At 43.2% G+C, this 24,440-nt stretch overlaps 1 protein-coding gene across 7 annotated transcripts in view; it reads left to right on the forward strand.

Moving 5' to 3' along the window:
• SEMA5B (semaphorin 5B) overlaps positions 1-24,440 on the forward strand; it is a 283,392-nt gene that overhangs the window by 54,894 nt on the left and 204,058 nt on the right. Inside the window, exon 2 of one of the 7 annotated variants that reach the window (XM_054070044.1) lies at positions 22,322-22,531. The exons of the other annotated variants lie outside the window; for them this stretch is intronic. The gene's annotated coding sequence lies outside the window, so the exon portion shown is untranslated. The remainder of the gene's footprint in view (positions 1-22,321; positions 22,532-24,440) is intronic. 7 annotated transcript variants of the gene reach the window in all.

Below are 24,440 nucleotides of genomic sequence, written 5' to 3' on the forward strand. Positions count from 1 at the left end.
TATTAGGTGATACTTATTAGCAGACAGCTCATTTTCTGTTCTGTTCCTGGTGGGGACGTTTTGGCCAGAAGCAGTTTCCAATCTGGCAAGCACAATGAAAGCATTACATGAAGGGAGAGAAGGAGAGATTCATGGAGGAAACATTTTTGTTTTCTTTTTCTCAGTGCTTTGAAAATAGCCCCTAAGCAGGACATGTCAGCCAGGAACTGAATTGTCTCAAGTTGCCTATTTGTGTGTATCAACTGGAACCAAGTCCCTCTGTACTTCAGTCTGTTTTCTGATTTTGGTGGGAATATGGGAGAATATGGGGGAAAAAGCAGCCTGGACTGCATTCCAGGGGGGCTGAGTATCTGCTAGGTCCGTCAGTGGCCGAAACCTGCTGCTGTGTGGGATCGTAGTATCATAGTATAGTAAGGGTTGGAAGGGACCTTAAAGATCACTCAGTTCCAACCCCCCTGCCGTGGGCAGGGACATCCCACTAGATCAGGCTGCCCAAGGCCCCATCCGACCTGACCTTGAACACCTCCAGGGATGGGGCAGCTACAACTTCCCTGGGCAACCTGTGCCCATGCCTCACCACTCATAGTGAAGAAATTCTTCCTAATGTCCAGTCTAAATCTGCCTCTCTTCAGTTTATACCCATTCCCCCGGTCCTGTCCCCACAAGCCTCCCTGTCCTCCATGTGCTTTAGCATAGCTTCTAGGAGGATCTGTTCCATGATTTTCCCAGGCACAGAGGTGAGGCTGACAGGTTGGTAGTTCTCAGGGTCGTCTTTTCTACCCTTCTTAAAAATGGGCACAACATTACCCTTCTTCCAGTCACCAAGGGACTTCTCCTGACTGCCATGACTTTTCAAATATCATGGAGAGTGGCTTGGCAACCACATCCACCAATTCCCTCAGGACTCTGGGATGCATCTCATCAGGTCCCATGGACTTACATATGTTCAGATTCCTCAGATGTTCGCGAACTTGATCCTCCTTGGCTGTGGGAGCAAGTCTACCCCCCTAGTCACCATCTTGCTCTCCCATGACCCAGGAGGGGTGAGGAGAGCAGTTATTGGTGAAGACCAAGGCAAAAAAGTTGTTGAGTACCTCAGCCTTTTCCTCATCTTTTCATACATGATCCCCATTTCCAACCATCAGTGGGGGGTACGTTATCTTTGATCTTCCTCTCTTGATTGATGTACCTGTAAAAGCCCTTCTTGTTGGTCTTTACTTCCCTTGCCAAGTTCAGGTCCAGCTGCGCCTTGGCCTTCCTGACTTCATCTGTGTGTGCAATAAGTTGTCCTTTGTGAATGTCTCATCCTACCTGCTAATATTCAGAGATTGGCTCCAAAATGTGTCGTATTTTGCCTCTCAGCAGTTATAGTTTGCTCTCACAACGCTGGATATACTTGTTACCCATATGAATGCCCTGTCCCAACTTTCTGTGTTGTACTTTCTCCACATAGGTGCCAATATGGGTGCACTGCAAAGTGCCAAAACCGATCATGGAGGAAAAACAGGGATCATGGAGGAAAAACAGGGAGCATGGAGGAAAGTCAATGGCTGTCTGTCAGTCATCACCTTCCTTGCTCTGCTGTTCGCTTTTGCTCTGTAGAACAAATCACATAACCTTTCTGTGTCTCAATTCCTTCCCGTGTAATGAGGACAAATATTAATTTGTCTCCTAGTGACAGAGAGCAGTTGTGTTCGTACTTATAAAATGCTTTGGTAATCACAGGTATTCTGTCAGTGCCATATTTTGTTATTCTGCCATCTGAATGATCAGCGTTTCCTGGTGTCTGGCTGCCTAGACCTTCGTCTTTGGGGTGGACGTGACGCAGCCAAGAAACTGTGGGTCTGTGTCACAGGTGCTGGTTGTGACCCCTGGATTTGCACTGTTAGGGTAGAGCCTGGTGCGTTGGCGGCACATGGAGCTGTATGGCAAGTACAGACTATAGCTCCATGGGGAGAAGAGGCCTCTCATCATCTCCTCTGAGCAGCTTGTACACCCTTCTTTCTCTCGCAATCAACAAGCCTGAGAGCCTTTTTCACCACCTGCCATATGCCTGAATTTTCTGCTTACCATGAATGACTTGTGATGGAATGGTCAACAAACCCATCTCCTCAGGCTCTGTGGTCCTGCACCTTGGTATGGTGGAGGCTAGCTCAGTGGTAATTAGCAATATACACTACATTAGCACTTCGGCGTGACTTTTCTCAGCAGTCTGTAAATGCCACACCAGCCCTTCCTTCATTACCTTTTCTTCTCTTCACTGTTGAGTTTCAGTCCTCATCCCCAAGGAGCTGCTGCTCTCTCACTGACGTGTAAGCACTTCTTATCCCTTGACTTTCTCTGGTTTTCATATGTGGAATATTATTTCCCCTCTTGCCCTGCCCTGCCTACACACTTAACAATTTATGTTTCATTTATAGGCCCTGTCTGATATTTTCCCTCTGCATTTTGTCTTCTCAATCTTTTTTTTTCTTTTTTTTTTCTGCTTTCCCAGTCTCACTTTTTTGTATAGGAAAATGGAGTTTGGAGTCTTTCTAAATCATCCTGTAAAACCAAGCAGAGCACAAGCTCCCAGCAGCAGCAGCACTCTAGGTGCTGGCTGAAAAATATTCCCAGAAGCCTTTTATTATTCTTTTTCTTTTTAAATACCATTTTCAGCTCCATTCTGTAGAAATTGGTTGCAGTGCTGCAGAAGCTGTTTGGTTGCATTTCTGTTGAGAAGCTCAGGACCCTTCCACAGGGACAGCTGTGCAACCACAAGGGAAATCATTTATTTTTCTTCTCCTAAGAGCCTCACAGAAGCTAATCTTGACAAAAGCCCCTGGGAGCTGGAGCCTTGCACAGGCAGGAAAGCTGGCACACTGTCTCTAATCAGGGTCACTAGAGGAAATCAAAAGCAGAACTGGGACTGGGATTTTTGCACTGGTGCCTCCAGGCATGTTCTTGGAATGTCTTCGATGAGTCTTCTGCTGTCACGGTAGAAGCACACCATCTACTCCTCTACCACATGGAATGGAAATTGCCACCAGGCATGGACAGCTAACAAACTTTGATGTAGGAAGAATAGTAGAATGGAGGCATGGCTTTGGGACAAGCATGGATTTATTATGATACATGACAAATAAGATACATTTTGTGAAATAGCCCTTTTAGTTGACTAAAAAGATCAAATAGTTGCATTCAAGATTCCTGCTTGAAAGGCTTTCTGTTTGCAAACAGCCAAGCAGCATAAAAGTTAATTGTTCTGTCTAGTGAGGAAGCCATTTGCCCTCTCACACAAGTGTTGATATGAAGTGCAGTGGCTTGGCAGTGGGAGTGGGAAATCCATATGGGTCTTTTTAGGACACATTTGTTAGGATGTGTGCAAATCCATCTCTGTGTCCCCAGCTGGCCAGATGACAAGGAATGACAGCTTTCCTAGGCTTTACCTCTCTGGAAACACCACCACAGTGCACCAGCAAACCAGGACTGCCCCTGCCCTCAGCTCCAGGCAGCATCTCTCCAACACGGGCTTGCCTCCCTTTGCTCCATAGGGTATGTTGGGGATATCTAGAGCACCACAGTGCTGTGACTGAGCTAGCATTCCTCATTGTTCCAGAAAGACTTGGGACCTGGATGAGGCTGTATAAGGTCACTTTGAATATTTCTGATCCTCAGTGCAGTCTGTTGCTCTGACCTATCTGTGCGGCAGTGATCCCAAGCGTCTGGTTTGTAGGCAAGAAGTGGGGAAGTTGCTGCTTGCTGTATATTGTTCTTTAAATATCGCTGCTGAGAGGTGCCTGCACCCTGGGAGGGATGCTGCTTTGGTTTGGGAGCGATCCAGAGCATAGATTCTCTGATGAAATGTCATGTGGATTATTTCTTTTTAAGCGTAAATGAAACAAAGCACGAAAACTGAGATGTGATGTAGAGCACGACCATCCAGCAAGTCTGGATGTTCCGCTTCCACAGCTCCAGCCGGTTTCTGCAGAACGTAAAGGGCTAGCTATTTTAGCAGTAGCGTGATTAGGTGCTAGGAACGCTAATGATCCAAAAAGCTCAGTTTTAGCTTACCTGAGAATTGTATCCAATGTTTTCATGCCTGTTAACTTTTCAGACAGCAGGTTTCCTAGAGGAGCCAGAGATCCAGGCAACTACATGAAAAGTTACTGCAAATGCACGTAGTGTCTGACTAGAGCTGTGGTCTGTGGGAAGTTAGACAAGGTGAGACTGTAAAAGGCCGGTAATTGTACACAAGAGATGGCTGTGATTGCTTTGAATGTGGAGCTATTGTCAGGAGCATAGAGGGAAAAGCACAGACTATCTGAACACTCTTATCTCAAACTTGTGGCTAAGCGAAGTCAGGAAATGATTGGGGGGTGCTGTTGTTGTCTGAGTGTTTTAACCTCTGAGATTTGTAGAAACTTGGGACTTTGTGCTGCCTTTGGCATGGCTTTGCTGCCCTTTGCCAAGTTTCATTAATCAGCAGCCAAGGGTTACGTGAAGGGTATGGTGTCTGCCCGATGGGAATTCAAGGACCGAAAGGAGAGGTTTCAATAACGTTTGTTTAAAGGCACTTCAAGTCTTTTTTTATTTTGGCTCCTGAAACATAACTGCCATCCTTTAACTATTATCAATGGCATTAGAGCTTCACGTAGTAACAGCACGCTGGGATCCATGAGAGAGTGTCAGACTGGCTTGCTGCTACGTGAAAAATGTCAAATCTTGCAGCATCTCAGCTCTTGATTTTTTTCTGGGTTTTAGCACTTTGGAATTTGATGCTGTCATCTTATCAAAGGGAAAAATGTCTCAAATTAGAGCTTGCTTTAAACAGATGCTTTACAGTCTCAAATAAGTACAATTTGTAGACATAACTCAGAGATAAATTTAAATGCTGAAGGCAGCTACATTCACCAAATTGCTGGGATTCAGCTAAATGGATGAATTTTCACACTAGCTTCCCATCACCCCTCAAACAGACCTTTTCCTTCTGAGGCATTTCTCTCAGTGTGCTCCTGTCCCTGAGACTCTGGTCTGTCTTCCACCCTGAACAGCACTGCTGTCCCTTTGTCTTTGTGTCTCTTATGCATTACCATTCCTAGTTGTGTGACGGTGTTGCGCTCCATATGCCTCTGCGTGTGTACTAAAAGCCCTAATTATGGCATGTTAAATGAAACAGTATGTAGAGCGTGGGCTAAGTTCTGGGATATTTTTAGTCTTTTTTTTGGCCTTGTCATGGCCCTCACTGTATTTCTCTGGGAAACAGTTGCTGAGTAGCATCGTTTAGCTTGTCCCACATAATTCCGGGCTCTTGGAAAGCTGGAGTTTCCTGCCAGGCTTGAGACTTCTGGGGCAGCTGTTTTCCCACCGGGAATGTGCCCATTTTAGCATATAAGACCTCATGCCTTATTAATTTCGCAGAGCGTTTTGGGGTGGAAAAGCAATTTCAGGACTAGATGTTAAGTATTGTATTTGGCAGGGGGTAAACTCCAAAGGTCGTGAGTTTAAACTGCCACTGGATTATGTGTGGTTACAAGGGGATAGATTGGCATCCCCTTGCTCCCTTTGCCTGGCAATTGAAGACACACTGCATTACCGCTTTTGAGGGTTCCTGATTCACAGATATCCCCGTGAAAAGGGACAAAAAGCATTACTGCCAGTGGCAAACGAAGATGCTATGGATGGGTGAAGGACAGAGAGCCAAATCAATGTCTCCATGGAGGAGCATTCAGCTGAGGCCAGCAGTGGCTGATGCTCGACGGACAGGCAGCATGGTGGATGTGCAGCATTCAGCTCGGCAAACATCTGGCTGCTGGGGAGGGATATGGGGAGAAAGTGAGGGTCCTGGCTGGAGGTGTGGAGTTTGTGTTGTGAATTGTCAGGAGATTTAGAAAAGGGGTATTGGAAGGCCAGGGTGGAATTACAGGGGAAAAAAGAGAACGGGGGTTACTGGGGTGGCTATGCAGGGAGGGTCACCCAACCTGGATCCAAGCACAGCATTAGCATTGCAACTTCCAAAACAGCTTGCTTGAAATATGCTGGGTTCCAAAAATCATAGAATCATAGAATCGTAGAATCATAGAATCATAGAATCAGTAGGTTGGAAAGGACCTACTGGATCATAGAGTTCAACCATTCCTATCAATCCCTAAACCATGCTCCTCAGCACCTCATCCACCCGTCCTTTAAAAACCTCCAGGGAAGGTGACTCAACCACCTCCCTGGGCAGCCTCTGCCAGTGCCCAATGGCACTTTCCATGAAAATTTTTTTCCTGATGTCCAGCCTGAACCTCCCCTGGTGGAGCTTAAGGCCATTCACTCTTGTCCTGTCCCCTGTCACTTGGCAGAAGAGGCCAGCTCCCTCCTCTCCACAACCTCCTTTCAGGCAGTTGTAGAGAGCAATGAGGATTCCCCTCAGCCTCCTCTTCTCCAGACTAATGAACCTGGGGCCAGAGACATGGCCCCAGAGGTCTGCCCTACCCCATTTGTCAGGGCCCCTGTTCCACAGCAGAATAGGCAGAGAGGCAGAAAACTCTGTGCTGCCTTCTGCTCCTGTGGAAAACCCACCTTTAAGCTGAAACCAGTGAGGAGATGGACACGAACCAAGCTCTCTGGCTGTAAGCTGTTGTATTTAAGTACAGACACGTGTTCTACTTTGCCCATCGCTTCAAGCAGTGGTAACCTCTGGCAAATGGTTGAGGCAGACATCTGGGGATGGTGATGTCTTAAACTGCTGTAACATGATTATCTAGGGCTCATCTGGTTTTTGTAACCAATAATATTCACCTTTGCAATCTCCTCTTTCCTACCCTGAGCACTAAAAGTTTTTTGTTTCTTTTTGATGTAATGAGAATTTCATGTAACAACACGGCTTCAGGAACTGTGGCTTTACAAGGAAGAGAAAGTTAAGAGAGACTGTATAAATTCACCATGTTCTGTTATTTTACATAAAAATGAAACAATACCATACTTCAGAGACAGAGGAGTGCTTTTATTAGCTGAGAAAACACACATGAAATTCAAGTTTTACATGCAACAGCACAAAAGGTGGGTAGCAGGGCTAGAGGCAGAGCTGATTTCTTCCATGGCTTAGCACTGACTGGGGAAAAGGAGCAGCTGAAGATCCTGAGATTGGAATTCTTCCTCCGCTGGGCAAAGACCTTAAAAAATAGAATAATATATCTTCTGCAGTCATTATACTTGCTTAGAAAAGGAAGACCTTTATATGTTTTTGTTTAAAACCAGTTGTTCACTTTAAAAAATGCTAAGAATCTGAGGAGTGAATTTAAGAATTACATTTTTGGAGAAAATGCTGCTGGTCCCAAACTGACCAAGGCTTAGATTAATCACAGTCTTTCGTGCAATAGAAAGCATTTGAGAATCCATCAAGTTCATGGGAAAGTGATCTTGGACAAGCAACAAATAAATACTGTGACCTTTTGACTCTGCTAGCCCTGGAGCTGTGGTAAGTTTGCAGTCAGGCACTTGATTCCAGACACGAATTTTCATTGTTGCAGTGAAGCAAATCACCATGAGGAGGAGGCCTCGTTGGCCCTCTCTGCATGGAGATATTTTCAGATCTCTAATTCCCTGTGGGTGCCCCCTCCATCAGTGACAGTGTAAATGGGAGCCAAATGACAGATGTGCTCAGGGAGCCTAAAATACCAGCATCTCGAATTATGTTAGTTAAAGCAGTACCAGGAATGCCAGCCTTATCAGCGTTGTGGTCTGCAGTGGTGGTTCTGTCTGAATCCCAGCAGTATGGGATGGATTTGTCCCTCTACAACAGTACCATCTTGATGTGGTGCATGAGGAACATGTGGGGTCCACCATTCCTACTCACATCTCTTCAGCTGTTCAAAGAAGCCGAATTAACGATAGGAAGTAAAATAGCTTTTTGAAAAAGAATTGGTCTTCATGATTATTAATTTAACGAACCTTAGAAACAAATGCATTTTAAACCTTATGTTAAGGGAGGGGAGTTTCTCTGCAATTAAATTGGCTGATCTGTTTTTTTTTGGCTTGGCTTTCTGTAGCCTAGGCAGAGCTGTGTCTGCTCTGGTTTAGACTTTTAAGTGTCATGTTTTAATTACAGCTAAGCTTCAGTCATTGAACCAAGTGTCATATTGCCAGAGTGACTTTCAGACCTTGTGAGATCAGGCTTGGAAAGAACTGATTTGTCTTATAGAGCCTGAAAACTGAAAAAGTGACTAGAGGTCCTTTTTGTTTTGCTTCATATATTTTATGGGGATGGAGGTAAATCTTTTCTTGTTCAGATTTTCAGTCTTGTCTCTCCATCCTTAGTTCCGAATGAATGTTGGGAGAAGGTAAGGATGTAGATTTGTGTCTTGTGGTTGATTGTGGAACCTGATGAATGTAGTTAGGTCTCATACATAAGATTTATGTGAGTTAGTTCAATAAGACCCAAGTTCACGTTTCAGCCTTTCCTACAGCTGCTTAGACTTATATCCTCTTCAGAGCTTATGTTTGTGAAGTTTCTAAGAATTTAAACTTATCCCAGAAGCCTCCACTTTTCTCTGTTCTGGATTAAAACTAGTCCATGGGTTCCCAAGTTATTAGGAAGAGGACACATTCAGACTGCTTGTTGGGTCTCATTTCCTTAGGAACCAGAACAGCGTTGATTTTTGTGTAACTATAGGAACTAGCACTTTAAATAAATGACCTAGCCAGTGTAAAACTTGGGATAAAAGCAGGAGTTGAAAATGATGGTTTCTCCTGATTGGTCATCATGCACAAGGGAATAAAAGGCCTGATTACCACGAATCTGCTTGGGGAGACAATACAACCAGGCTGGATGTTGTTCTGGTCTGCTTGATTGCTGCCTTCTCCATGTGAGTTCAACATGGCACATTCAGGGTGTCGTGTGAGGAGAGTAAGAGGAATTTGAGCTCTGTGCAGTCATTGTTGTTCATGGAGAATACAGCTAATACAGTGTTTCTCATTATTATAGATCCTGGTGGGGAGTCTTCTGCACCAACAGGCTCCTTGCAGTTGCTCGCTGATAAAACTACATGAGCTGTCCCTTGTGGGATGGGAAAAGACTAGTCAGTGTGGTAATGTGTGAATGACTAATTCTGGACTGAGGGTTGATCTTTCATTTATTTCTGCAAAGACAGGAACGTGCTCCTTGCCTTCCTTCCACAGATCACCCTCACCTGCCATACCCAGCCTTGTCACCTGTTTGTGAACAGTGATTCATGGGCTCAGCAAGCACATAGCAGCTGCAGAACATCCCGGTTCCAGAGATGGTGACAACAACTGTGATGCTTCTCCACCACCAGCTGAGAGACGCTCCCATAACTAGTCAGAGCAATCACTCAGTGAACGGAGAAGTCTTTTAGTCGAGAGCTGTGCCAGGGACTTTCTTGTACTGTACATGAAAAAGCCAGACTAGAAGAGCTGGGTTGGCCTGACCTGTCGCTGTGCAGGAGGGAATAAAGTCTAGTCCCCCACTGTGCCCTATGCAATATTTCCCCCCACACTGACTCATTTCACCATGACAGAAGAAAGGGAAGCAACAAGCTTGGTTCTGCCCCTTTGTTTCCCTGTAGGGTGGCTGCACACAGCCTGATGTTTAATGTTTCTTGCAGTGGAGTGGAGACAGCTTTTCTCTGGCCAAGATTGAAGGGACTGGAGCTGCCTGAGCCAAAATGTGTTCCCTGGGCCCCGCTCACAGGGTGAGCTTTTGCCAGCCTTCACTCAGGGCAGATGATGTCTTACAATCAAGATGTAAGTGATTGCATTACTGGGTGTTTTTCCCAAGTAAAAATGGCTTTCCAGTAATGTAAAATTTTTCATCCCTGATCATACTGTGATGGCTGTATGGTAGTTCCTCTGCTCCTGCAGCTAATCATCCTTTCTGATAGACAAAGGTTCATTGACTCATTTATTTGCCCTTTTTTCTCCCTTTTAAAAACTCCTTAAATTTCCATTACTGAGAAAACATTTAACTGCTTTAAGACCTCCACATGGGTTTGAGTCTGATTTGTCGAGGCTTTGAGGCCAGACATCTTCATTAATGACAGTGGGTTCCTTTTCAGATAAATCCTTCTTTTTCAGAGAACATATTCCCTAAAGAGTTTCACAGCTGATTATGGACACAAATAACTCACCAGGAAAAGTTAGTGATACTCAGCGCTTAGTAAGCCCTGAGTTATTATCCAGTTAATGCTGCGGCACTGTGCATTTCCAGCTGTGTTGCAGTGGCACGCAGACCTCAGCAGCTGCTGCGGAGCTCATCAAATAGCTGTTGAGCATCATCCCTGATTTGTCATAAACCTAAAGGTTCCTCTGGGGAAAGAATGTTATCGCCTGCCACAGCCTGGCTGCACTACAGTGGTGCTCCAACACTGTTGTTATCATAGGGACGTTTCTTGTTTGAATTCCTCCCCTTTGCCTTTATTACCTTTCCATTTTTGAGGGAGGAAAGTTGTGCTCGGCTTATTTGTAGCCCTGAGCTTGTGAGTGTCTTGTCTGGAAATGCAGATTGGTGGATGCTTTAGGGCTGCCTTCATGTCTTGCTCACCAGCTGAGTTTACCTTTTAAAAATACTTGCATTCCTAACCATACCAAGAGAATAGTGGGGGTTTTGGTGAAATGCTCAGATATGCTGTCCCTATAGAGAGGAACGGAGTTTCAGATGTAAGTTTTGGGATAGACAAAAGCTGTGTTTTATGTAGGATTTTAGTATTTGCACTTACTCCGAATATGAACAAACCCAGAAAACTTCAAAACCAGAAAGAAAGTTCTAAGGGGGAAAAAAAGATTTGTTTGGGGTTCACAGAAAAGTTTTGTTTTAAGAAATGTTTATCTTCTGGTGCATAATACAGAAAATGCTGAAGCAAAACCTTATTTCAGAATATTTTCTGCATCTGAAAGTTTTCCGTGTTTGATTTTTCCCATTTTCAGAATTTTTCACATTTTTTTCCCCTTTCAGACTCAATTTCAGCAGAACTGAAAATTTAGTTTTCATTTTCCATGATCATTTCCCAAGTTGTTTTGGTTCAAGCGAAAAAACCTTCCAAAGATTTTCTGACCACTTCACTCTTAGTGCTGCTGAAAACTCTATTTGGATATTCATGTGTTTCCCAGACACCTGAAAAATCCAGCCCATGGTCTGGCGCAGAAGGTGTTTTGCAAATGCAAGAGATCACAGTTAAGTTTCTGATCCTGGTGGCCAGATCACTTAAACTCTCTGTGCTTCACACATTTCTTGATATTAGGTGAATGGCAATAAATTTGTTTTTCTTTTTAGGTTGTTTGATTGTCTAGGCAGGATCTGAGTTACTGCAGTCCCTAATTTCAGAGTCCAGCTTTTTAACTCAGCCAACACCCCTTCAGACTTTTAGTTCGGAAACACCTTGTTCAAGTCACTGTTAAGTGGCCCTTATATTTGTATGGAAACATTATCAAAAGAGACATGGAAGTCACTCCTGGCCAAATACCCATCTGTCTGTCTCTGAGAAACACTTTGACAATGGTATTTGCCGTCCCTACGTTGCACTCTAGTCCCAAGAGACCTGCAATGGTCGGTTCCAGGGACACCCAAGTACTAGTGACAGGTGAAAGTATTTGTGTGTTTTCACAGAGAATTTCTTCTTTCGTTACTGGGCTTCTTGCACAACATGCCAAGTCACTGTGATTGGGCTGTGAATGTCCCAGTGACTGTGCTCTATAAATATCCTGGATGGATAGAGACAGTGCAAAACGCAAACAGAGCACTTAAGTGGTGAGGACTATTCTGTTGGGCATGCTGGGTTTATGCAGGTTGTCATTGGGACTATGTGTCACAAACAGGCTGCAAAAAATATTTTCAGCTGCTTGAGATAAAATGGACGGAGGTGGAGGCTTTGTGTTGGCTCGAAACAGTGAAATGCTGTAGGGCCAGAAATGTTCTTTATGCTGCCAGCTCCCAGAAGACTTTTTTGGCCTGAAAGCTCATGTGTAACGGCTTATATATTAGTTCAATAAAAGATACACATGATCTACCTTGTCTCACTATCAGTCCATCACCTAAAATGTTACTGCAGCTAATGGTGGTTCATATTTGATTTGTATCCAGTGTATTTTAAGGCTGCAAAACCATCCAGGCAGGATAGATGTCTGTCTCTGCTGTCCTCTGCCTATTATTTTGTATGTTTCTGTTAATGGCGAGCTATCCTGTAGCGTTAGTCAATTTAAATATTGAAAACAAATGTTCTCCTATTTCTCTGCCTTGGGGATAGGAGTGATTATTTCAGCCTCTTCACTGTATATGAATCTGCATCTGTTAGAGGTCTCTATTCTGCAGTGAGTGCAACGTATGAACTCAGTTTGCAAATTCATCTGAGAAATGCTAAAACTGGCACCTAGTTCTGCAAGTACCTATACCAATGATCTATCCGGTGATCCGTATACCACATTGCTTCAGAATTGCAGTTTTTTTTAGACTTTGCCACATGGGTCAACGTCTTTCTGTCTCTTTTTTGTTTACATCTTGATGTTTCAGTGTCACCAGGATACATTATTATGACCCTGGGATGCAAACAGCCCATTGCTGAGGGTTTTTTTTTTTTTAGTAACTTGGCAACGTTATCTGAAGCAACGCAGACTCTTGAAATTGGGACATACTGCAATACACAGGGACAATGAAAAGTATTTGTGGTACAGAGTATTTCTTGCACATTTGAAATCTCTGTTATATCAGTCTTAATCAGAAAAGGAGCAGCTGAAGCAAAAAGCAATCTTTTTGCTGTTTAACGTTTCTGATAAAATTAGCATTTGCAAAAAATACACTTGGAAATGGTGTAAGAGTTTCACACAATAACTGTAACAATGTTTACGGCGCTGTTTATAAATATGTGTTTAGGGAGACATAAAAATGTAGATCATTGACCTGATAAGCCATAATATCATTTTCATAGCTATTTAGGTGTGTCGACTGATTGAATGTTTAGAATGGGTGCAGCACATGCAGTAAAAATTTGCATGAAAACCATACCAATTTCAGTTGCATAGGAAGCATTTCAATGTAGAATAGATGGGCTGCTGGATTTATCTGTAATTTATCTGCAGGCAGGACTTGCCCAAAGGACCTTTTGTAGTCCTATCGTGAGATGGCATAAGGCAGTGGGAGGCATTGAGTACAGGATGTAATGAAAGATTGTGAGCTGCAGCTCCTGGGTTCAGCTCCTGGGTCTGTCCTGTATACCCCAAAGGGGCAATCTGCCATGGACTTTGTCCAGTTCCTTCATTTCTCACCCTTGGCCAGAGGGAGAGCTGCTCCCACGACTATAAGCATAGAGACAGAAGCAGATGCTATTCTTCATGCCATTCTTGACATGGGTTTAGTGATGAGACCCCAGCTCTTTTTAGCTGTGGAACGCCGATTTCAGCATTTGGTGGCTGCAGAGTTGGGATACCATTAGCGACAGAAGGCTCAGCCCCTCTCCAACAGTGGGTCAAGGGAGAACCTACATCCCTAGTGAGTGGAGAGTGGAAGAGCCAGGAGAAAAACAAGAAAGCTTGGGACAAATTGCTATGAGTTGCAGAAAAATAACAGGAATTTTGCAAAGCTGGTACTCAATGTGGTGATGTACCATTTATAATGTGTCTCAATGTATCCAGATAATTTCGGGCATCTTGTTTCTTCAAGCCAGTGTCAAGACTTTTTTGTATCCTGCAATCTGGAGCTCATTAAATGTATGACACATGGAAAACTGTGTTTGCCTCAATAATGTAGTACTGGGGAAAACAAGCTCTTAACCCCATTTTCTGTTGGACACCTTCTGCATTCCAAATTCAATTGATTTTATATATGTGCACTTAAATGTTTGTACTTACATCTTGCTGTGTCTGAGTGCAGATTTGAGCCACGCTCAGTGCAAAAGATCTCCCCTAGTCACCAATCCTTGGTTGAAGGCGGGAGAAGTGCGTGAAGTGCAATGCGTCATCCACCCATCATGGCCTGAGAGACGGAAATGCCCCCTTACTGCCCGTGTTACAAACGGGTATTTCTCCAGAGGGAGATATTGAAGAATGCAGTGCATTTAGGAGTTTGTTGTTGTCTGCTTCAAAGTGAGGAGAGAATCAATAATTTGTTAGGCTGTGGGCTGACGGCTTGTCTGAGTGCCAGCTCCACTGCCCTCCAGGATCAGCTGCCAAAGTGGCTGAGGGAGCAAAGCGGGATGTAAATTCCACAAGTCATTTTCCTGAAGCTCTCATATGGGAAAAATTTAGAAGCCTCTCACTAAGGACAAAATCCTTCAAGGCTTAATTCTTGTTTGAGCAAAATTCCTTCTGAGGTCAGTAGACCTAATCTCAAAGTCTTATCACTTGTTTACCTCAGTGGGATTTGATTGCGCGTGTGTGGGGAACAGAGGGAGGGAAATGGACAGAGTATGCTGGAAATGGTTTCCTGGGAGGCTGGAAGAAGCCTGGCAGGTTTAGGCTCTCCAGAAATGGGTGCACACGTGCAAAGAAGGCTTGATTTTGATGAAACCAAACTTGCTTCCTGCTTTCTTAGCGGTGGTAGAAAGAGCAGGTGAGGATTACTGTTTCCTGCAGAGGTTTTTTGGTGCATGGTGGGGACCCAGCCCTGTCTCTCAGGGGCATTACAGCTGTTCTCCTCATGTGTTAGACATGTTCTCCTCAGGAGAACATCATGCTCTCACGTATGTGTTTAAGAGGTGGTTTGCATCTGAGACCTTCCTTCTTTCACATATTGGAGGGAAAGAAAGCCCTCCCAAGCTGGCAACCTCCTCCTATCTTTTCAGTTGCAATGGGTATGGTACATGAATCTGGGAAAAGAACCTTTCAGGGGGCTTTGGAGCAAGTCCTGGCTCTGCCTTGCGCATGTGCTGGCATAGCAGAACCCCATAAAAGGCCCCTTGTCCCTGCTTTGCAAATTATGGCATGCCAACAGTGCCCTCAGCAGAGATTTCTCCTGCCCATCTTTTTTCCTCCCCTTTCTCCCTGCAAGTTGAAATGTATCTCCTTTATACCAGACTCAGCCTTTATTAGCCAGAGATCACACCTCTGTATTAACCTTCCAATAAGGCTACCTCAACTGAGTGAAACACCGCTCCGGAGGGCATACGTTATCATAAAAGTCACTGCTGGTGTCACACAGCTGCGTACAGTGCAGGACGTGGAGTTGCAACTTTTTTTTGTTTGAGGCTTTCTTGGTTTTTAGTAGAGAGATTGAAATTGTTCTTCTCTTCTGCTTTCTGGTGAGTGGATTATAGACGTCCTGTGTAAAATTGGCTCTAGGAAATATAATCAGAAAATATATATAGGCTGTTGCATTGTTTTTATGGATCCCAGGTCATGGTACAGGGGAGGTTCCGTGGTAAAGTTTCATTAAAAATAAAGAAAGAGCACTAAGAGCTCTGCTGCTGATCCAGGAAAGGCAAAACTTCATCAAGCCAAGTAACACTGGGCCATCTTGTACTTTATTCCCTGCTGTTTATCTAAAGCACATTTCTTATATTCAATAGATTTCTACTTCTGGCAGTTTGTAAATCCATGAGTTTAAGAGCTTTTGACTAATTAAGAGCAGAGAGGTCTTCACCATGCTGCCACAGCCCCACTGAATGAAGACTTTCTTAGTGGTTTTCTCTCTGGGGGCATATGAGGCTAAAATGACAAATAAATGAGTCTTTGTGTACATACACATACATATATTTAGGTGTTCAGGCTATATTTATATCCATATGCATATCTGGTTAAAAAAGTCTTAGAAATGAGCACCTTCAGAGGGAAGAATCCATACTGTAAGGCAGTCTTCTAGGTGGGTCTCCAGATGTGTTATAAACTATTTGCAGGTTAATTGTGGAAAAAATTGAAGAGATTTGATCCTAAAGGTGAAGAGATCTATGTGTTCATGTGAATGCATGTATGTGCATGCAGGCAGCGACTGTGAGGGATGTCTGTGCTTAAACTGCTCAGACAAGTTTTATTACTTCTGTCCATCGATGCTGTTTTGAAATATGGCAGGCTGATACTATTAAGGCAGCTCAGAAATATCTTTCCAAAATGACTTTTGGGCCCCAGATCCCACACTCATTACTTCCCTGATTCACTTCAAAATCTGCTCTCCTCAGCATCTGCTGTTTGCTCACACAATGAAAAATGGATTGTTACCAGCGTTTTTCTGTAACAAAAGGTGGGGTTGGGTCCACATCCAGAGAAAGACAAGAAAGGATCGCAACCGAGGAAATGACTGTTTCAAGTTGCAAGTGAAAAGTGGCACTTGAAAAGTTGGATGGTAGCACCCATATGAAGGAATACAACTGAGTTAAAAAGATATACAAATGAAGGGAAAAGCAATTTGTTTAGAACTCACAGCTCCGTTAACCTTACTGGTGTTAGACAACGCCTCCGCAGTAAATTCCATACACCAAAATTTAAGGTTCAGATTCAGGAAAACATATGAGTTCTTAACTTCATCCCTGTTTAGCAGCATGATGCAGAGCTTTTCACGTGACGGTGAGTCTGGTTGCCATCTCTCATGAGGGTTGGGGCAGCACAGAGACCCTGTGAATTTTTAATGACAGGTAATTCCATGTATAGGTGTTTGTGGTGCCACAAAGGGGAGAGTCTGATCTGAACCAGAGCCTTCAGCAATGCAGGAGCGATGCAGAATGGAAGCAGTCAGGGTAAGAAAGATTTTTTGATGGAAGTTAACAAAACACGTCTCATTTTAGTGTTATGCGTTTGAGAAGAACAAAATAACTCTTAAGGCCTGAAGGCTGAAAATCAACTTTGTCTGGGTAAGAGCATTTATCAATGTGTTATGATGATGATACTGAGATCACACCTGTAGTGTCATGCACCAAGACCATGCTCTTAACTTCAGAAATCACTCTCCAAAGGAAGACCTCAACACTAAAGGAAATACGAGAGTAGGAATGAATTTAGCCAATTTCATCTAAAGACATGGTTGTTGCAGGATGATCATCTTAGGGGTCATTTAATACTGGGAAAAGGAAATGACACATAACACAAGTAGTAACACAAAGAACAATGAATTCAATTTTACAAAGAGCAAATTCAAATTGGAAATGAGGCTAAACTTTTAGATGGTTTAGGGCAGGCAGAAAGGGAAGTCATTTTTGCTTAATGAGGTAGTTATGAGAAACTAGGTAGAAATATTCTGTTTTCCAAATTCAGCAACTATAGAGTTGAATCTTTCCTGCCTGATACAGTGGGTTCAATCAGGGAGCCTAGTGGTGTTTTGTCAGCCTTGTCCATCGTGACCATTAGTTGCATTAAAAATCCATACTTGAATAAAGGCACTACAGAGGCATCGGTTCATGTTGAGAATCCTTCTTTCACCTCTAACAGTGAAGAAAGAAAGTAGTTTTTTTTGTAGCTTCACAATATGAAGCAAAATGTTAAGTGTGCTGTGGTTGTGTGAGGTGAGGTTTATAGCCTCATGGAGTTTTACAGCCTCTCAGCATTTGTGTCAGAACCGTGTTCTAGAAAGGCTGGTGGGGATTTTTCCTAGGATTGCATGGGACTTGGGTACTTCACTCTTCACTGTGTTGTGGAGACAACTGGACACCTCAGAGGTATCTGTTAAAAATCCTAATCCTTTATTCCACTTCCACTGTTTCTTTGAAGCAGAGCTGCCCTGAAGGCTCTTAGTGATGCAGAGGTTGATCTTAATTAACCACCTACAGGTCTCCCTGCTCCAAATGGGCTCTCGTCTCCTGCCTGCTACAGCACTTTCTAGGAGCGTGCCTGAAAACAGACTTTATCTCTGTTGCCAAGAAAACTTTATGAAAAAAAAAACCTACAAATTCGTACTGCCAGAACCTCACATCTGAGTAAAAGTCGACTAAGTGTATTTCCAGTGTAAACTTACTGGCATTAGTGAGCAATGCTAGAACGGATATTTAAGTCAATTATTCTAATATGATGAAGATAAGTGATTTAAAAAACGTTTATCTCTTTGTGGCACAGATACATAGTTTATATTTCTTGCTTTATTTTAAATATATTGCCAGGCACGAAATACCTAATTAATGAGGTTTTGTAGTGATCCCAGTTAACAGCTAATGATTATGAACAGGTGGGTTTTGCAATGTCTGGAAATGAAATGAAATGATAGCATTCGGTTCATGGAAATGGCTCATGTTGTCCAATACAGCTGATGACTGCTGTGTTTAAGTAATAGAATTCTCCTAAGGATTTGAGCTCTTCAAAAATTAATGCAATTTTTCCTGGACCTTGATAGTGATCAGGAAGTGAATGCAAAACTGTGATCTCATGTCATTTGGGAAGTCAATGGAATAATCTGATGAGCAGATCTTGCTAGGGATCTAACTATATACTGCAAATGAAAAAAACTCTCAAGGCATTGGTCTCTGCCAGCAGCAGTGAAAGTGGAGAGGACGGTAGATTTTATTCCATAATTTATCTGAGATGATAATGGGTGGTGTCCCAAAGTGCAATAAAGCAAGGTTGCCTTTTGCAGGAAAATAGGTCAGCCGAAATACTAGCATCAGTTGTTAAATGCTAGTAAAGATGCATATGTTGGAGAGCTGGCTGGAAAATTAATTTATTGAAACATTGCTCTTAGAGAAATCTTTCTTTAAGTTTTGAGATTTTCATTGGAAAATTCAAAATTCTCTGTTTCCAACTACCAGAAAGTTTCAGATGGAAACCTCGTTCATGGTCAAGATGTTTTCCCCAGTGCAAATACATAAACACTTTCAGGAGTCACTGTACTTACTGGTGTGGACATTGCTTCCTCTACAGCAGAAAATAATTCATTTTTGCAGTCTGGTTTGTTTTATTGCTTGCTTCTATGCATCCCTGACTGGATATACTGTAGCTGCTACCTCCTTATTCCAGTTATGAGTTTCCTAAGTCTTGGTTTCTCAGTTTCTGCTCCAATCATAAGTTTGTAAGGTGGTTGGAGGTTTTGCCATCTCAGGTGTTCTCAGGTCTCTACTCTTTGCAGATGAACTGAAGATTAGTAATAAAGTGTTTGTGATAGTCACTGAAAGAAATGGCAGCAGTTGCACTGGCAGTAAATGTCAAGGGAAGAAGCTGTGAAGGCTGAGGAAAATAGATGCAAATTATCCAGAGTAAGGGCAAGGCATTTTTCTGAAATAACTCAATCTTTTTGGCTGAGGTTAAAGAATGGCAATCACGGATTTAATCCATCCCTCATATGAGTCATTGAAGTTGTTGAATAATTATCCATAAAATTTATACTAGTGGAGTTTTTCCAGGACTCTAGGGAAGGCAGTGCTCCCTGGGTGTTTTGTGGGAATATTTTTCGAGCCTTTATAACACATTTTCAGTGTTCATCAGCCAATATGTAGCCCTTACTGGACTCAGCTGTGTAACTGGGGAAGTTGAGTTGTCAGCAGGATCTCGGGGGAAATGATCTGTTTGTTCCTTCTTGCCTTCACTTCTCTCAATTATGGTCCTAGATGCTCCTGTTAATGCCCACAAACATGTGAGTATTTGCACCGAGCAAAGGTTGTTTGGAGCTGCAGAAAAGCTCTTTTGGCTCTGCAAAGGGATCTGAATAGGCTGCTTAGATGGGCTCAGGCCAACAGGATGACAAGACCAAGTGCAGAGACCTGCACTTGGGACAAAACAACCCCATGCAGCGCCTCAGGCTTCTGGAAAAGTGTCTGGAAATCTGCCTGGTGGAGAAAGACGCTGGGGATGTTGGTGTAGACCCAGCACAATATGAGCCAGCAGTGAGCCCAGGTGGCCAAGAAGGCCAATAGCATCTTGGCTTGTATCAGAAACAGCGTGGCCAGCAGGTCCAGGGATGTAATTCTGCCCCTGTACTCAGCACTGGTGAGACCGCACCCCGAATCCTGAGTTCAGTTTTGGGCCCCTCGCTACAAGAAAGACATTGAGGTGCTGGACTACATCCAGAGAAGGACAAAAAGCTGGTGAAGGGGCTGGAGAACAAGTGTTATGAGAAACGGCTGAGGGAACTGGGGTTGTTTAGCCTGGAGAAGAGGAGGCTGAGGGGATACCTTATTGCTCTCTACAACTACCTGAAAGGAGGTTGTAGAGAGGAGGGAGCTGGTGTCTTTGCCCAAGTGACAGGGGACAGGATAAGGGGGAATGGCCTCAAGCTGCGCCAGAGGAGGTCCAGACTGGATATTAGGAAAAACCTTCATTGACAGGGTTATCAGGCTATAACAGGTTGCCCACAGAGTCACCATTCTTGGAGGTATTTAAAAGACAGGTAGATGAAGTGCTTAGGGATATGATTTAGTAGTGGACAGGTACAGTTGGGCTTGATGATCTCAAAGGTCTTTTCCAACCAAGGGATTCTTTGATTCTATGAAACCTGTGTGATCTGCATTAAAGCATGCCTTCATGCAGACAGTCCTCTGCATTTTTAAAGGTTAAAGCACAGGTGTTTCAGAATTTGTTGGGATAATTTATATAGCTTAGGCAGGCTGGTGCCCTGTAAAGAGAAAGCAGAGCTAGCTGGACATGTGCTGGTGGTCGCAGGTCACTATTTAAGATACAGATATATAAGTTAATCTGAATAGTCAGTAACTTTGTGTCTTAGACTTTCAGCTGAGAAGTTAGACAGTGTTAGAGGGTCTGGTTAGATTAGGCAGCGTGGAGATTTAAACTTCAGTCTTCTATGCTGAAGTGTTGGGTTGTTCCTTGGTTGCAGATGCCAGGTGGTCTTTCCCTGGAGAAGGTCTCATTTTTGTCCTCATTTAAAATGGGAGAACCCTGTGGGATGAGAAAACTCTTTCCTGTGTGTTAAACTAAGGACTTATTTGCAATAACCTTAAGTAGGTGTCAGTTGCCTTTTTTTGGTTAGATACCATAGACTAATTCCTGTCTCTGCTCTGGGTCTGTAGTTGAAGAGAGTAGTTCATCACCTAGGGAAAACAAGTCTTTCTTTATAACTGTTTCTCTTCATTTTATCTCGGCTTGTCAGTGTCTGGCAGATTCTCCATCCTTTACGCCATTGCTCTTCAGCCGTCATTAGCTCTGCATGTAGGGCAGACTCAGGGATTTCATTACATCTCTGAAGTTTTGTTCACTCTTTCTTGGATTTTCTTTGAACTTTATTTTCTTTATAAGTGAGAAAGGCCAAGTTCTGCTCTGAATCTGTTCTTGCTTTGTGTGTTCCTAACAGTTGTAATTACTACTGGACTGGACTGACCTGAAGCAGTGCTGTAACTGTGCCTAACATTTCTGTTTGGAAAAGCATTTATGATGTTGGCATCTGTATCTCATTTTGTTAAGTTTACTTGTACTGTTTAGAACTATCTGAGGAGCTTTATAATTGCTTGTTTTGTAATACAGCTGCAAAGAATTAAGTAAAAGCTTTATAAGTAATCTCTCCTTTCCTCTATTCAAGGAAAAACTGTCATGTTTTCATATATCAGCTTGTTTGGGGTCAAAGCTTGGCTTCTCTCTGCATTTGATAGGCATATATAAGTGCTGCATCTGAGTAGTTCACAGAGGAATTTAGCACTTTGATTTTAAAACGCAGTGCCAAACATGTGGAGAGAACAGCGTAGCTTGATTAGAATGGAGCCTGTGCAACGATGGGAGGCATATTTTCAGCAAAAATTACTATGAGAGGAAACGATGACTTAGGAAACCAATTGCAATTAAAATTGTAACTGAGTTGATACTGGAGATTGATAACCACTAGCTTTGGATATTTGCTGGCTATTCAGAAACTCAGAAAATAAGTGTATTCTGAGAGCAGAGATATGGAGTAAAGATGGCTTTATGTTTAAGATTCTGCATTGGGACTCAGAAAACTGACATCAGTTCTTTTCCTGGCTGCCTCACCAGATGCCTGTGTAGTCTTGGGGATGATTACAAACTTTTTACCATATGTTTATGCTGCATCTAGTGATCTGGAGCCCTCATTTTCATTGAGCTTCATGAAATTGTAGCCTACCAGATAATATTTACTCATTAGACTCTACTAGAAAGTAAACAAATGGTCTTTGGAAAATTAAACTGAGTCACGTTTACACTGGATAGGGATTCTGTGTCCTGGTCAGTGATGGATGAAAAGTAGGGCTTTGGGAGATGATGACTATATCAGACTCAATGCTTAGACCAGGCATGGGATCATTTAAGTTGTTACAAAAAATATTGTAAGGAGGGAGAAGGGAGAAGGGGAGGTAATGCTGACTGTGAAGGTTATGAGCTATTTTCTCAAGATTTTAGTCACATAGCTCAGGGAAGAGGAAGGACCTGACAGAAGCAGAGAGAGCCTTCCTTAAAGAGGATTTTATAACAATGTTATTGTATCAGCCAAATGCAGGCACACTTGTTTTTTAATGAAGGAAAAAAATTATTTTTTTTTTAGATAAATCATCACAAACAACCTTAAGAGAGAAATAGAAGGAAGAAGGCCAAAGAGGCTATGCCAGAGAAGGAAGTGTGCAGTCCAAGGGGTTCAGAGAAGACTGCAGTGGGACTGTCTCTGAGAGGGAGGATTTACATCACTAATTCTTGACGGGTTTACCTTCTGGAACTCCGACCTTGGACTGTTGTCTTGAATTTGGCCTCTGGGCTGGTGAGTTAGTGATGGAGTGACACACATCTCTGTTGTGCTGAAACATGATATTTTCATATTGCTCATCGTGAGAGGTTTTGGTCTCTGATCATTCTGTTTCTCCTGTTCCAGTGATGAGAGGATTTGTCGAGTAGCTAAAACACAAAACTGAGAGCTGGAAGGCTTGGCCTCTGTTTCTGAGGTTGCCACGACCTATTTGTGATTTTGGAAGAGGCAAAGAATGACAGACATTAGATGTAGCATTTTCCAAATGGCTTAGAGCTCTTTTAACTGTGCTGTCATTGGACTCAATGGGGCTTTCTCCTTTGATTTTGTTGCGAGCAAGGACCTTATATTTCAGACTGTGTATGAAGTATGTAGGTTTCTGTAATCATTCGGATGAAAAAATTGTGTCTGCTGCAGTGCAGGGAACTGATACAACTTTTGCAGGTGCTGTTTACTGGGTGGGGAAGCACAGTTTGACTAAAAAGGTAGGTCATGTTCAGGCCCTAATTATACCAGTTCAAAGCCAAAATAATGTTGTTGGTGTGTTTAGCCAGAATTCATTGCTACACAAATACTTATTCCTTCACAGTCACTCAGTATAGGTACATGTGATGCAGTATGGGCAGGGGAACGGTGAGGGAAAATTTATTAGTTTGGTCCTAGAATGTATCCCAGACTCAGTAAATAGCATTGCAAGGGGTTAGCTTTGTAATATTGCTTTTCCACTCTAGCGTTACAAGAAGATGCTATTTACAGATTGTGCCCAGTTTGTGCTCTCTGAAACTAGGAAAAGTTTCCACTTAGGGAAGACTGGAGCTTCTGTTTGGGAAATAGAAAAGCATTTTTAACTCCCTTATGGGAAATTAGTTTTTTTATTTTGACAGAAATATAAAATGTTTCTCTCTGGTTTTGTGCAGTGATCAACCCAACACAGAGTTTGCCAGAATAACGAGTCTGGTCTGGAGATTCATTTCCCTTTGGGCTGTCTGGCAAATAGATACGGGTCCACACAAAGTTGTTCCAGGGAAAGGGGCAGTATTGGTCCTGCAGGCAGCTCCCAGCCGGGAAGTACTCTGAAAAGGAGGAGGTGTGAAGTTGATCAGGTGGTGCCATTTGCAGAGAACAGGCTGCAGAAAGATGTTCAGCCGCCTCAGAAGTCCCAGATACACTGCTGGTATACTGAGCGTAGGCTTGGTCATCTCACAGGGGAGAACAGGACCATATGGCCCAATCCTGACGCTGGAAAAAGATAGACATCCAGAGGGACCGAGTGCCACTGTCCCTAGAGAAAAAGGAACAGTTGTGTGCTCCTTACGCTCTGGAGGCTTGCTCAGACAAATCCCTCCTGTACTGTGGGCAGTCTAGAGACTTGGGAATGTTGGCTTAGTGAAAGTCTCTTTGACTGCTTATTGGGGATCATAAGCCCAGTGAGGTTGATCTTCAAATCTGCTTGGACTTCAAATACTTTGGTTTGTGTCATGGCTGCTGCAAGTTTGGGGTTGCTGTTCTAGAGCCATCAGTGCTGTAAAAACACAGACCCTGTTAGTTGTTTCTCTGATGTCCTGCACTGTGAGCTGTCAGGGAGCCATGCAGGAGCCTGATAGAGACCAACAAGAGAAGCTTGGTCGCCTCACACCTCGTTTTTGAGAAACATGGTGAAAACAAACAACTGGACACATCAGTGTTAAGAAATCAAACTTTACTGTCAAAAAGAGTTACGTTGGGAATTTCCTAAGCAGATCTACTCACTCCCTCCTGGGTCTGGTTTAGAATTATGGAGTGAACTTGGCTCAACGGGTTTTACTTCTCTGATCTTTATTGCCCAGAATGGTGCTCAGCAGCTGTCTCTCTGGAGGAGAAAAGGCATTTTCTTTGACTAAAGATGCTTGCAATTATTTCCTGTCTCCCCTTCAACTCTTTTCAT

This window comes from Cuculus canorus, chromosome 6 (genome assembly GCF_017976375.1).
Source record: "Cuculus canorus isolate bCucCan1 chromosome 6, bCucCan1.pri, whole genome shotgun sequence".
Lineage (NCBI taxonomy): Eukaryota > Metazoa > Chordata > Aves > Cuculiformes > Cuculidae > Cuculus > Cuculus canorus.